The following is a 13,718-nucleotide window of genomic DNA, read 5'->3' on the forward strand; positions in this document are numbered from 1 at the left end:
TTTTCATTCTTGCATATCGTATAAAATCCATGCTTGGTCCTAAATAAGTTTTCGGTAATTGCTACAAGATATCATCTAATAAGAGTCTGAATATAAACCGTAGTTTTGTATGCACGATAATACAGTTTTAACAAAAATCTACGAGAGAGAAAAATATACATTTATTATTTCTTTCTCTTTCTCATTCTGTTCTATCTTTTTATCCATTCTTCTCTCTCTCTCTCTCTCTCTCTCTCTCTCTCTCGCTCTCTCTCTCAGGAATTATTAAAACATGGCGAACTAATCAAAATATGCTTTCTCACATCTTATTAGAGGATCTTTAATAATCGCTGTGATGTGGCATGCAAATTCTAAAGAGATAATCGATATTATTGAAAATTCGCATATTTTTTAGCGAATCAGTCAGCCGAATACGTTTTTAAGGTGACACTACGCTAAATCAAAATCTCTGTGATACTCGCCTCCAAAATATTGGTTTCGTGGTTACGGCTTATCAACCGCGAAACCACATGTCACAACCGGAAGCCATCCGTGACTTCGCGAGTTGCGGTCGATGCCGGCATGCATTGGACCTTGACGTATGTAAAGCCGCATTCACGTATCGACCCGATTTTCGATTTAAATGATAGATCTCATTTGTTATGGCTTATGGCGTTTAAAGCCCCATTTATTCTGCTACCATCCGGGGCCCATTAAGCACACGTGTGTTCCTGAAAATACATTTGTATAACGATGATTCAAAACCGCAAGACGGAGCTTTAGGCACAGATTGATGATTTTGTGTTTGTAATTGTCGCTTCCTTAACAGTAATATCGTAGGTAGGAGAACAGCGATTTTTATTTCTAAACATTAAATGTCATCGCTAAGCGTCTTTTGCTGAATTGCGAAATTCCATTGATGCAATATGCGCATGAAAGGGAATGTGGATGAGAGAATGAGAATTCACTACATGCTTACAACATCCTCCAAGTTTAATCTACGCTACGATCCATAGATTTCAAGCCATCCGTGGCTCAAAGAGCTGTGGATAAACGGGATATTTTGATCGCGGATTGTTTCCTCACGCGACGAACGCGACACATTTTGCGAGTAGTGTATGTTTTAGATCAACATTTATGTCTCTCCTCGTACCGACTGTCGTCAACGTGATTTACTTGTGTTACGCACACTGGTGCATGCGAAACGGCAAACACGTCACGAACCAATTTTGCGCGTCGACGGCTGACGGCTGTTACTCCATGCGCGCTTACGAAATTCATCTATATAAACACGTACGTCGAATACTTTACCAGCGCGTTGTTCAACTAATCAAATGATTATATTATTACGTGGGTGATTGCTTTACTATGTGTTACTATTATTGACAGCGAATCGTAAAGAAATATTTATTATGACACAAAAAAAATTTGTTTCGCACTATGTTTAATTATAATAAGACTATGTTTATAATTACAGGATTGCTATAAAACTGGAAATTAGAAAAATATTAGGGAAATTGACAACGAAATTTTCAAGAGAAAATCAGAATTTTTTGCAAAATTTTTTAGAAAATTAAAATTCTTGTCTTTAAAGAGGTTAAAAGAAGAAGTACTATTAATTTAATAATTAAAAACACAAACAGTTTTTGTTTTTGTGTCAATAACATTAATAATAATTTATTACTATTGTATATATACTATTGTATATAATAATAATTTATTACTATTTGTTACTATGTTAAATTGAACTTTTAATAAAATATTTAACCATTTTCAAATTAAAATGAAAATACATAAAATTTCGATGCACAAAATATTATTGAAAGTCAGAGAAAATCATGAAATTTTGTTTAAAAATTCGGAAAAAATTACGAAATTTTAGGATGAGAAATTTGTGATGATCTTGATAGAAACCGTGAATGAAAAAGAAATTGGATAATTATCAAAATAGTTGTTGGTTTCTCCATCGTCTTGTAATTGTTGTCATAAAATAATTCATGTCTATAACAAACGATCGAATAATAATAGTGATTTAAGCTGCACCTAATTATCTTTTAAAAATTTAAATGGGTAACAGATAATTCTACTATTCACTTCGATGACATTTTGAATACAACTGTCTCGTGGAAACGAGAATTCCATAGGGAAGAGACACTAACGTGTTTCGGAATTGCTGCTTCCGCAAGTCGCAGTGCTTACCGTCTACTCTACAAGTAGCCTGAACAGTCACAAGTAGGCGGCAGCTTCATCCAATTAAGTCGACGTATATTTTACAAGGTAAGGAAAGCGCTAAGGCGTGCCGTAAGGGAGAAACAATGAGAAGAGAGAAAAGTGAAGTTGAAGAGTCCATAGAGTTTTCCTCGAGACTGGAGAGGATAAGATGACCGAGGCACGACGAGAAATCGTTGCTTAACGAGACATTCAACATTAACTGACCTTTATCACTCGCGTTGCATCTGTCTCTAATGTCTCCCATATTTATCAATTACACGCGAAGCTTTTACAGCTAATAGCTGTCTCTCCGCGGCATCACAGTATATTTCACAATAATCTTTTAGAATTAATTTTTATAACGTGAAAAATAATCTCGATAGGTCAAGGCATTCTTTACGTACATATCGCTTTAATTAGAATTTTGCTATAGGGGATAAGGAAGGCATTAATAAAAGATGAATGTTTTCACGCAAGAAGCGGATGCAGCACAGCGATCAGTTTTGTTACGCGTTTTAAATGAATCGATGTAGATGATTTATATAGCAAATGTTCGAACGCTTTTAACTAAAAAAACGGAAATCAGGCGAGAGGCTAGAGTGAAGCAAGATGGGTAGAAACTGTCAGAGTAGCTAGGCATAAAAAACGAGTGAGTGAAATTACCACGGCGAGATGAAAAGTCGACGACGAAGTATTACTTAATCAAAAGACACGATGTCGATGTGACGGGTCTCGCGTAATTTGCTTGTACGAGACATTGTAAAATCTTCACTGAATCCACGGTGCCGTGAGATGAATTATGAGACCGAGTACCCCATCTGTGAGCGTGGAAATATTATATAGAATTCTAGAGAAAGTCGTCTAAGGGCTGTGCATAAAATGACTCAAATTTTGGAGATAAATTAATCTGCCTTTTGCATATTCTTCATGGAGAATAAGAAAGAATAAGAAAAAACTTCTTGCATTTTGCATTAAGAGAAGTTTGCTCGAAATGTATTGAATTCCTGTAATTCCATTACTTCGTCAGCTTGGGATTGTCACTCTATTATTTTAAAAGTTTGAAGGAGAAAAAAAAGTGCAAGTGAGTGGGCTAATTTACTGTAAAATTATTTTAAATGAATTTTCAAATCGTAAGCTTATACGATTTCTATCTAATTAAACTTAAACTTTTCCGTCAGCGAAGCTAATTTATGACATCTATTTAAAACAATGCAATGCATATTCACAGTAAATTCATAATAATGTAAATTATTAAGAATATATCTACAATAACGCTTAGCATTTTGATATTAACGTTACGTTTAATAGACGGATGTCATGAATAAAAAAATAACTATACTATATATAATAACATAAGTCAAGCGTACACATACGCGTAGCAATACGAATACCATATTTAATTTTCTCTCGACAGCATCGCATTTCTAAATGAATAGCAGACTCGCAAATGGCGTCGCGTCAAAATATTACGTAACGTTATTCTGAACATAAAATCACATATTCCGATCGAAAACAATTCCCTTCTGAAAATCGACTGGCAGTTTTAAAATCACTACCATTTCATTGTCGGATTGTTGTGAGGCTATTAACGCCCCGCGCATGTTATTCACACTTGATTAGGCCGTTTGTTCAGAAATATCTGTCAATCGATGCGCCATGAATTGACTATCCATGAGTTCCACAAATCTCCCCGCTGCATATCGATGTAGTTTAAATTGCTTGTAATACTAGATGCGGAAGAGATTAACGCTGGATTTTTACCATTTAATAAATCGTACAAAATACCCCAGAATAAACCGCTGGTGATAGAGAAGGTGATAGAGAACTTGAAATAAGACAGAATAACGTCTCTTTTATTATGAAAAGTTACGTTTGCGCATATATGTATAAGATAATACTACATATTTCGAGTGAGTTATTCCCTCTGAGGTTAAGAGAACAGATAGAAAGTTGGTTCGGTAGTTTATTCTGAAATTTCCATTACGTTTGGCGTACAAGGAGGAAATTGAAGAGTTACGAAAGTTTGTCCAGCCTAGTGAAGAGAAATAGGCGGTGTGATTGCCCCAATATCTCCTTCCTCCCTTTCTTCTTGCATTCTATGTAACTTAATCCTTTTACCTAAGCCGATTAAATTTGAAGGGATTAACAAATAACTCGGAGGAAAGTTTTTTGCGCGCCTCGAGTTTTATTTATTCCTCTCTCTGTATGTCCGATGTTTACATAATTTTTAAAGTTAGCCGCTTCTTTTATTATCTCGTGTCAAAATGTCTACATGATAAAAAATAAAATAATTAATTGCTTATGATAAAATTATTCTTATTTCGTTACGCTATATATTCTAATTATAAATATATTTAATTGCTAGATTTTTTCAATTATTTTTTAATAAAATAGCGCAGAGTTGCGTGTGAATGACAAACTATTTCACTATTTGTCAGAATATTCCTTTGCCTGCTAGGTAAAAGTGACTTAATTACCAAGTAAGATTCTTTAATTAAATCGTTACATCCAGCCTTTAGCTCCAGCCTTCCTAGTCGAAAGAAGTGTATCCAGTCGCGAAAATAAATGCATGAAGCAAAATCAGAAACGTTCAGCGGGAGACTTAAAGACTACCTTCTTTCTCTTTTTCTCTCTTACATAATTTAGCAAATATTTTAAATGGCTTTCCCATTATAATACAATTCACGTGAAATAGTCTCTATTTAAGAAAATTTGTTTCTTTTTAAAACGATTATATATATATATATCTCATGAGAAGAAAATATCAAGACGCAATAACGAGTATTCCAAAACAAGTTGTGCGAAAACCAGTTGGTCTTAAAAGACATGATTATTACGTTTTTCTTGTCGACATAAAAAGGAACTTTTGCAAGAAATAATCTGCGCTATACTCGCTACGCAGTGTGATGCAGTGCTTTGAGAAATAAACGCAGTGTATCTTGTAACGAAGCGTATCGCGCGGCACACCATGGGTTACGGGGCCGGAGAGAAAAATACGTAAAACACGTTACTGCAAAGTGCATTGTTTGTTTCCCGGAGTGTTTTGTCTTGTGGACCATGCGGAACGGCTTAGAAGAGCTTTACACGCTGTAGAAAACATAACTTGATGACATAACGAAGAATGCTATAAATTGTATTGCTCTAAGCACTCCACCGAACGTTATTTTTTCATAAGTTTCAGACAATCAACGATGCACCTCGTAGAGTCATAGAATTTTTACTCGCACTTCTCTTTTAATATTTGATTGTATATCTACCGCGTTTTTACATATTTATAATTCAGGATAAACTTGTTTTTATTCCGACAGCAGAAAAAATGAGATCTTCTGCCGCATAATGTAAGAAAGGAAACTGTGAAATTGTATCAGGTGTTGAATAATTTTTTATGCAGTACGTATGCATATTCAACTCTGATATTACATACGATGTCATCTAGCGAGGTTTTCGTGTACTGTTTAGGCAAAATGGTTCCTATGCTTGAGCAAAGAGTCGTAAAGGGTTGTAATTCTCTTTAGAAAATATTGTAATTTTGACCTAAAAATACGGGGAATAAAACTTACATGAAAACACTAAGAATAAATATATACATTGCCCATTTTTTGTACATTGTTATATTTTTAACAAATAAAAATCTAAATAATATACGTTTATAAATTGCATCATGTGTTATATATGTATGTACATTAAATAATATATGTATATATTTTTTATATATTAAGTCTCATTCTCAATGTGAAAATGTATGAAAATAATTCTTTGGGGCATTATTTATTTTATGTTATTCAAAAGAAGAATGATATTAAAATAATTCCTTATATATAATATAAAAGTAACATGCATTAGACATATATATACATATATGTCTAATAAAAATCTCATTATATGCATATTACGCAGAATTATTTTGTACGTCAAAAAGGAAGTATAAAAGAAAAATGATGAGCCGCGCGCAACTGGATCAAGTTTACCCCGGAATGCATTACGGTCATTTTTATGAAGACGGTCACCATCAATTCGTGTGGCGAGCTGGTCACGGCACGAGAGGAATAGGATTTAAGTACGGAAAGATGAAGGGGTTGAAAATCTCGCCACCGCAGAGCGTGGCACGGATAGATCATACATCATTCCTTTGCGCGAACGAAGCTTCTTCCGTATCCTTCTGCCTACCTATCCACCATCCGCTCTCTGTCCTATCCTCCCTCACCTCTTCCTTTCCACTATTCTTCCTCGTCCTCCTGCTTCACCGAGCTTCCCCGTCGTCCATTTACCCTTACGAGCATCTCAGGCCGGTTCGCGCAACATGCCATTCTTCAAGCAGCCCGGTGTACGTGCGTGCTTTCTCGTCGGTTTGCGGGCCGCTCTGGAAACGTGGCATTTACGAGATTCTCGTGAAAACTCTGTTAAGCGGCTTGAGCGTCAGACTCCAACGTGTTCCCGGGCGTACTGGTACGTGTAAACGTTTCCGCCCTGTTAAGAAGAATGACGCCTCCTAGACTCGCGGGCTTTGCTTGAAACGGAAAAATCGTTCATTTGATCGCACAATAAGGGAGGAGTCGTCGGAAGCAATCTCGCTTTGTCATCTAGACAGCCTCACTGCACTAGCTACAAAAAAAAAACAATTTGTTCTTCCATTATTAATAGGTCCCGTAAAAAGAAACTGCTTTTAAACGCTTTTAAATTCATTGTGAATATGCATAAAAATTTCTTCTTCACGTACTCCCATGACACCTTTCGTGACACATCACATACGACCACGTTTAATCGTTTGATCTCGCTACAGAGATGCGGGACGGTATAATGTACTCGACGCAATTAGTAATGTATGTGCTAAGTAAAGAAGGTGTCAAGATGACCAATTACAGTTCTCTATATTTGTCGATATTGTGCTTACACACACACACACACACACACACACGCACACACACACACACACACACACACACACACACACACACACATACACACACACATACACACATGTCTATATGTAGTTTTTTTGCACATATACACACATACTGTATATATACACACACACATTATATACATATATATATATTTGCCGTATACCAACTCAAACAATAGAATTAATTATAAAGCCTGTTTCGGATAACCGCATCACAACCACTACTTGGAGTTTCCTAGCTTTGGCTACGCTCTTTAAGCAAAGCGCTTTGAGCACAGAGAAACTGGTTTCCTTCAAAACCAGCATGACATGCGAAAGTCATAACGTTGGTATCAAAGTAGCTAGCTAATTACAGCTGTGAAGCAGTAGATCGTAGATACGGTAGATCTATTTATGGGTTTTTTGTAACAAATTTCTAAAATAATTTTTACATAGAGAAACTACCTTAGAAATTAATTACTGCAAACTCTATACACACACACACACACACACACACACACACACACACACACACACACACACACACACACACACACATATATATATATTTTTTTTTTAATGTCGTTACTTCATATCTCTTAAGATTACAATCATAATAATTATATTTTTAAAAATATCTTTTTTTTTAAATATTCGGTTGCTTTGTAGTATAATAGGAACAAATAATATTCTTGTTATCAAAATATAAAAAAATTCATTCATATTCGAGTAATAGCGAGGATATAATTAATTATAAAATCTGATAGTCGAGAACTGCAATATGAAATTATTAGATTATATATTTATATTATATGTGAGTATTACAGCATTATCTAATTTGCACGATTTTGCCAAATCTAATGTGAATTGCGAAACCTAATAATAATGCGAAATCTAAAAATATGCCAACAATGTTGGAGCTCTGCGATCATACTAGTATTTATGCGCGCTTAATAATAATTATTCGCTGTTGCGACTAAAATTATGATATGTCATTGAGCACCAGCCAAATGGATTTAATGATTTGCAATAGCTATAATAATTATGCTTGTATTACGTTTTGACGTTTAAATATTCAAAATAACGATCGGTTGTATAATATCAGCCGCTCCGAGCGTTTGTCAGATAGCATATGTAAAACAATTGATGCATAGATCATTCAATGCATATATCTTTATAAAAATATGAATTAGATGAGTCTTGTTTGATATTTTTTAGATCTCTTGATATCTTTAATAAATGCTATATTCTTTTCTTAATTTCACGAAATTTTGAAAAAGCTTTAATATTTTTGTTTTCATCAATGTTTAAAAAATATAAAATTTTTAATATATGCGCCTTTCTAAGTAGATAATATGATAACACATAATTAGAGATTCCAAAGTCTAAATTCACTGATAATTAAATTTACTACTCAGTACTCGTGCGTCGGTGATTACATGCAATAGATTAATTTTCTGCACGCAAATATATTTCAAACTTGTGTTATAACGCAACATATTTCTCATTCACGTTACGATCTTTTACGTGTGTAAAATTGTGGCTAAAATGTAAACATAAATGAATTATTAATATAACATTTTTGATAGAAGGGCACATAATTATAAACTTTAACTTAAAAATTTTTTATATAATATAATAAGGTTTCAATTCTTAATATGTACAAGGTTACGTGTCGCAAAACTGTTCTTAAGAAAGCTTTTTAAAGCTCCAAGAGATTCTATCTTTAAATCTCTGCAAGCTTTTTTTGTCAATTTTGCACGGTCGACCTGGACATGACGCCACTTGCTACAGAAACATCGTTGAGGAAAAAGTTGGATGAGGTTTAAAAGCAGAGTCTTTGGGTACTAAAATCGCTTTTCCGGCAAACCGCTCTATGCTTTTCACAAAAATAACTTAAATTTGTGTTTTATCGTATTTTTTTGCCATCAATTCGAGATAGCCTTTTAATTTCGCTGAAGAGGTCGTATATTCGTTATAATACGTTGCCTGTGAACCTAATTCTTTCCGAACAATTTTCCTATCTTCAAAAGACGCACCACCATCCGACGTCCCATATATCTCGTCGCTGGCAGATCCGGCTTCTCCTGCGCCGCATAGATACAAAGGACAAAACTCTGCTGGATCGAAACGCGCTAAAGTTAAATCGTCGGAGCCAGAGGCAGGAACGAGTGATAAATCCTCCAACATCCGAAAGTGCCGTGTGTACGAGCGAAACTTTTCGAAAGGGTGGGAAGGAAAACGCGCGCAGGTATACCAATAATGGAGAATTTCGTTAGAACGACATCGCTGTCTTAAATCGCTTGGTAATCCTCAAGAGTACGTGAACTACCCTTATAAGAGGGATCAAAATCGCGCAATATCTGCTTGCTACGATTAGGGCTTACAAGATGAGAATGTCTCTAAAAGATGGGCAGCAACGCAGGCTTTTAAGGAAGTTATAATGTGAGGTCGCAAACAAGATTGGGGTAGTGTTGCAAGAGGGTGAAATACGTCCCATGAGAATCGCTTTTACCCTAATCGTTCGCGTCTTTAACCTCGATCGTATACCTCGCACGTTTCTTTGCTCTTCAGCAGACATTTATAAAACATCCCATAATGATCACAAAAAAAATCCATAAAGGAAAACAAATCGAAAAAGTTTTTAACTTACAATAAATCGGTAATACTTGGTTAGAGAAAATCTAATTAACCTACATATTTTAGAAAAAGATACGTGCAATACGATATTTTCTACTGCACAAACAAATAAAATAATAAAGATAAAAACAGATCTGTTTTATTTTCTGTTTATTTTCTAAAATTTTGTTTTCATCTTAAATATTATAAGTAATCCGTAAGAAATATCGTTATTAATTTTTATTAGAAAATCAATACGGGTACAGTCGGCGGTATCGTATCCGAAAAGAAATCTGATCGAATACTGGTGGCTGACATAAGGAGCACAGGCGCCATGAGTTATGAGAACTCGGCAAGAGAAAGAGCAAAGTGGAAGGGTGAGGTGGCGTTGTTTACCCTTTATTTATGACGAAAGTTTGGCCAGATTTCACGAAAGCACAACCCCGAGGTCGGTTAAAGCGTGCAGCTTCGGTCACGAGGGTCGCGTGGGGAGACTGGCGGAGAAATTGTAGGGGTCGAGGAAGTAGGACGAGACCTGGTGCTGTGGGAAGCGAGACAGAGTGCTACGAGGCCTCTCATGTGCGGTTATTCGTTAATGTCATTCCGCTGTCCGTACCTTCTCTGTTTGCGTGCGATAACAAGCTGTATAATTCGAAGAGGCTGAATTTTCACCGTTTAGAAATGTGTCGTATTTTTCAGATTTCAAGATTCTTTCCGCACTCTTTCTCATTTAATATTAATCTCTTATTAATTTAATTTTACTTTATTAAGTCAAAATAATCTTTTGTTATTCCAGAATAAAGACAATAGCTAATAAGTATCTTTCTCATTATCGAAATTTTAATAAGAAACAAATTTCTTTATTTTTATTAAAAGCACAAAGATTTCTTTATCCATACATTTCTTTCTTTTACATTATTCAATAATACAGAAGAGAGAAAAGGAATATTTAATTAATGAATTTAATAAATAGATAGGAGTGAAGAAAAAAAGCATTCTAACTGAAGACGGGTAATTATTGATCATTGCGTGCTTAAATAGATAGTTGATCTGCGGTTTAAACTCATAAGGGACAGGATGATATCATCACCCGTTGTTTTGGTATCGTCGTTCCTGCTAGTTCTCAGTAGGTGTCTCTTTGCATTTGCGTGTGCGGGTATCATATTTTCTCTCAGTAGAAATTTGCTACTGACTTTATTGCAACGTGTAAACAGATGTTTGATTATGAGAGGAGAAGGGAAGTTATAAATATAACACGTAACATCTCTCGAAGAGACTCGAACGTAATAATTGGTCACGTGGGTGGTGTTCACCAATCGTTGGTGGAGTGTTCTTGATCGAGCGCGTGTACTAATTGGGAGTGCAATTAAAACGCGTCGCGGTACGTATCCTCGCGAAAGCCGGCGAATACGTTGTCAAAATGAAACGCAGGCCCGCACGTGCAATAGCAAGCTAGAAAAGGACGGACAGACAGACGTGCAGCTGATGCGTGCGAATGGAAAAGAAAAAGAAAGAAACGCGAGGAAAAGCAAAGCGGGGATGCAGCTGCCGTCAGTTAATTGAGTTGGCTGACACGAGAACCGAAAACAAAACGTGTCAGCGGGTCGACGACGATTGTATGACGCCCTCCCCAGTGGTGTCTATTGCACTCGAGTGCATCGCGAAAACGTAGAAGTTAGTAGTCAGTCCCCATATGCTTTCAGCTTTCAATTATCCGTCTGTCTCGTGTCGATAAGCACTTTCGATCTGTGTTCCTCATAGTCGAATATTTAATTCATTTCTTTTGTTTATCTTTAATACATTATTTTATTTTACAATTAATTCATGCAACATTAACGCGTTCGCATCTTTCTTCTCTCTTCTTGGTACACAAAGTACGCAAAAAAATATCTTGCGTTTGTGTAGTTAAGCTGAAATTTAAATTGAACATTAGCTTATTTCAATATTGAACAGCTCATTAAAATATAGATTGAATCTAATATGGAAAACAATAGCTGTTATTTTAATACAGAGATTCTTCTTCTAAAATTTTCTTATACTTAATACAAGTCTGTCAAATATGTAAAGTAATATCCCATTATTACTGCATTTTTAAAGAAACCTTCGACGAGAAATTTCTATCGTCGGACAGACCATCATCGCACCAGCGACTTTTCCGTTAAAACTACTCCGGTAAAAACCGTTCTTCGGTAAAAGGAAAGGATAGGGAAGTTCACGGTGGAAATTGCGTTGTATTCTCGCTTCGGCACCGGGGTGGTTTCCGTGAACGAGGAAATTGCGGCGCATAGTGTGCATCCTAAATATTTACTTGCCTCTCGCCGTTACACCGCGCAAATATTCCATTTGCGACCGTGAAAACACGCGCGTCGAGTCTCTGCGAGTCCGTCGTTGTGATACTCGAGACGGATTCAATGATGCCGTTGATGTTAAAATGTCATAAGCGGAAACCGCTTACATTCACCGTGGCCTCGACGAAAACGTTATTTGCCATTCCTGCAAATTACTTTTATCCTCTCACAAGAGAGCACGGGAACTACGGCACAAATAACATGAAAAGGCGAATATATGCTGTACTGACATATCGCGCCAAGAGATGTACTCTGATTACCGTTACTCGGTTTAGTTCGTCCGACTTCTCTATTAAACTATGCATGGGATCGAATCGCTCTGTGCGATGATACACCTGCGGCATAAATATTTCTTCTTCGTAAAACTTCTTCGTAAAATCTAATCTAATGTTTACGGGAATTGCCGAGTCACGTGAAAATAATTTCCATCAATACGATGTTTTCTTCTTCCTCTACGAGTCCCTCCATCAATACGATGTCGTTGGTTTGCCGAGGTCACCGAGCTAAAGCGCCCATCCGCTCCTAATGAAAGCCTTTTGCCCACAATAGCGCGACGCCAGCAAGTTTCTAGGCAGGAGAGGAGGGAGGATTCGTACGGTTACTTTGAAGAATATCTCAAGTCGGGCAAAGTTTGCAGAAGCCTGGGCCAACGGTCAAATTAATGTGCAAACTTCAACGTAATAGTTGTTTCTCCGAGGTCTTAACTATCGAGTGGTGGATCGCCAAACTCCACCCTCTCCCCCTCCTCCCCTCCCCCCTCCCCCCTCTCCAGCAAGTTTATTAACCGCCGAGTATGTATCATGAGCTTCTTTGTACCGTTCATACGTATGATCTCTCGATAGCGGGATTCTAAACAGGCGGACTTTGCCGAACGATGCCATTTTGCGAAACCGAGGGCACGCTAATTTTCGCGCTAATTTCCCTGGCGAAACTTTAGACCACGTATAGGGGGTGACAGACGTGTGTGGAAAGGATAATGGCGTGAAGGTGGTGGGCACGAGGGTACGGGGAATCTCTCCGACCTGGATATATGCGGAGATGTACAATACATAAACGTAATCCGAGACTAGATGCGCTATGTTGTTTCGATGTAAATAAGTGCTCAGGGTGTAATTTACATCCTCTGTGACATATATATCTAATTTACATTTACACATTTACCTATACCCCGGTTATCATTAATAATATATCGCACGAGGGAAATCAGCTTTACTCTCCAAGATTCGAAGAGACGTGGTGCGAGTTAACGCAAAAGCGATTAGCTGCAATTATTTCTACAAGATAATAAAGCTTAATAATCTATTTATATATAACGAGCTTCTAATGGAACGTCTCTTCTTTCACGACGAACGCAGGATGTTAAATGCAAAAGGGGAACATAAAAAAAAAAGATACATAAAGAAAGATTGTGTAATATGTGTGGTGCGCATCCGCAGTTTAAAAAAATTTTAAATATATTAAATATAATATTAATTATTTGCTGCAATTAAATTTAATAGAGTCTTTATACTGCAATGGACTCCGGTAAGGTATCTTGCTACCGGGCTACATAATGTCCAGAGTAACCGGATCACGAAGGAGAATGTTCTGCGTTTGTGTTCGTTCGAGACAGCGATTCCCAACTGATGTTTCGTAGACGTTTACGAGTCCACGGACATTACGAACGATCCGCGCTCGAA

The sequence above is a fragment of the Atta colombica genome, unplaced genomic scaffold (assembly GCF_001594045.1).
Source record: "Atta colombica isolate Treedump-2 unplaced genomic scaffold, Acol1.0 scaffold198, whole genome shotgun sequence".
NCBI lineage: Eukaryota > Metazoa > Arthropoda > Insecta > Hymenoptera > Formicidae > Atta > Atta colombica.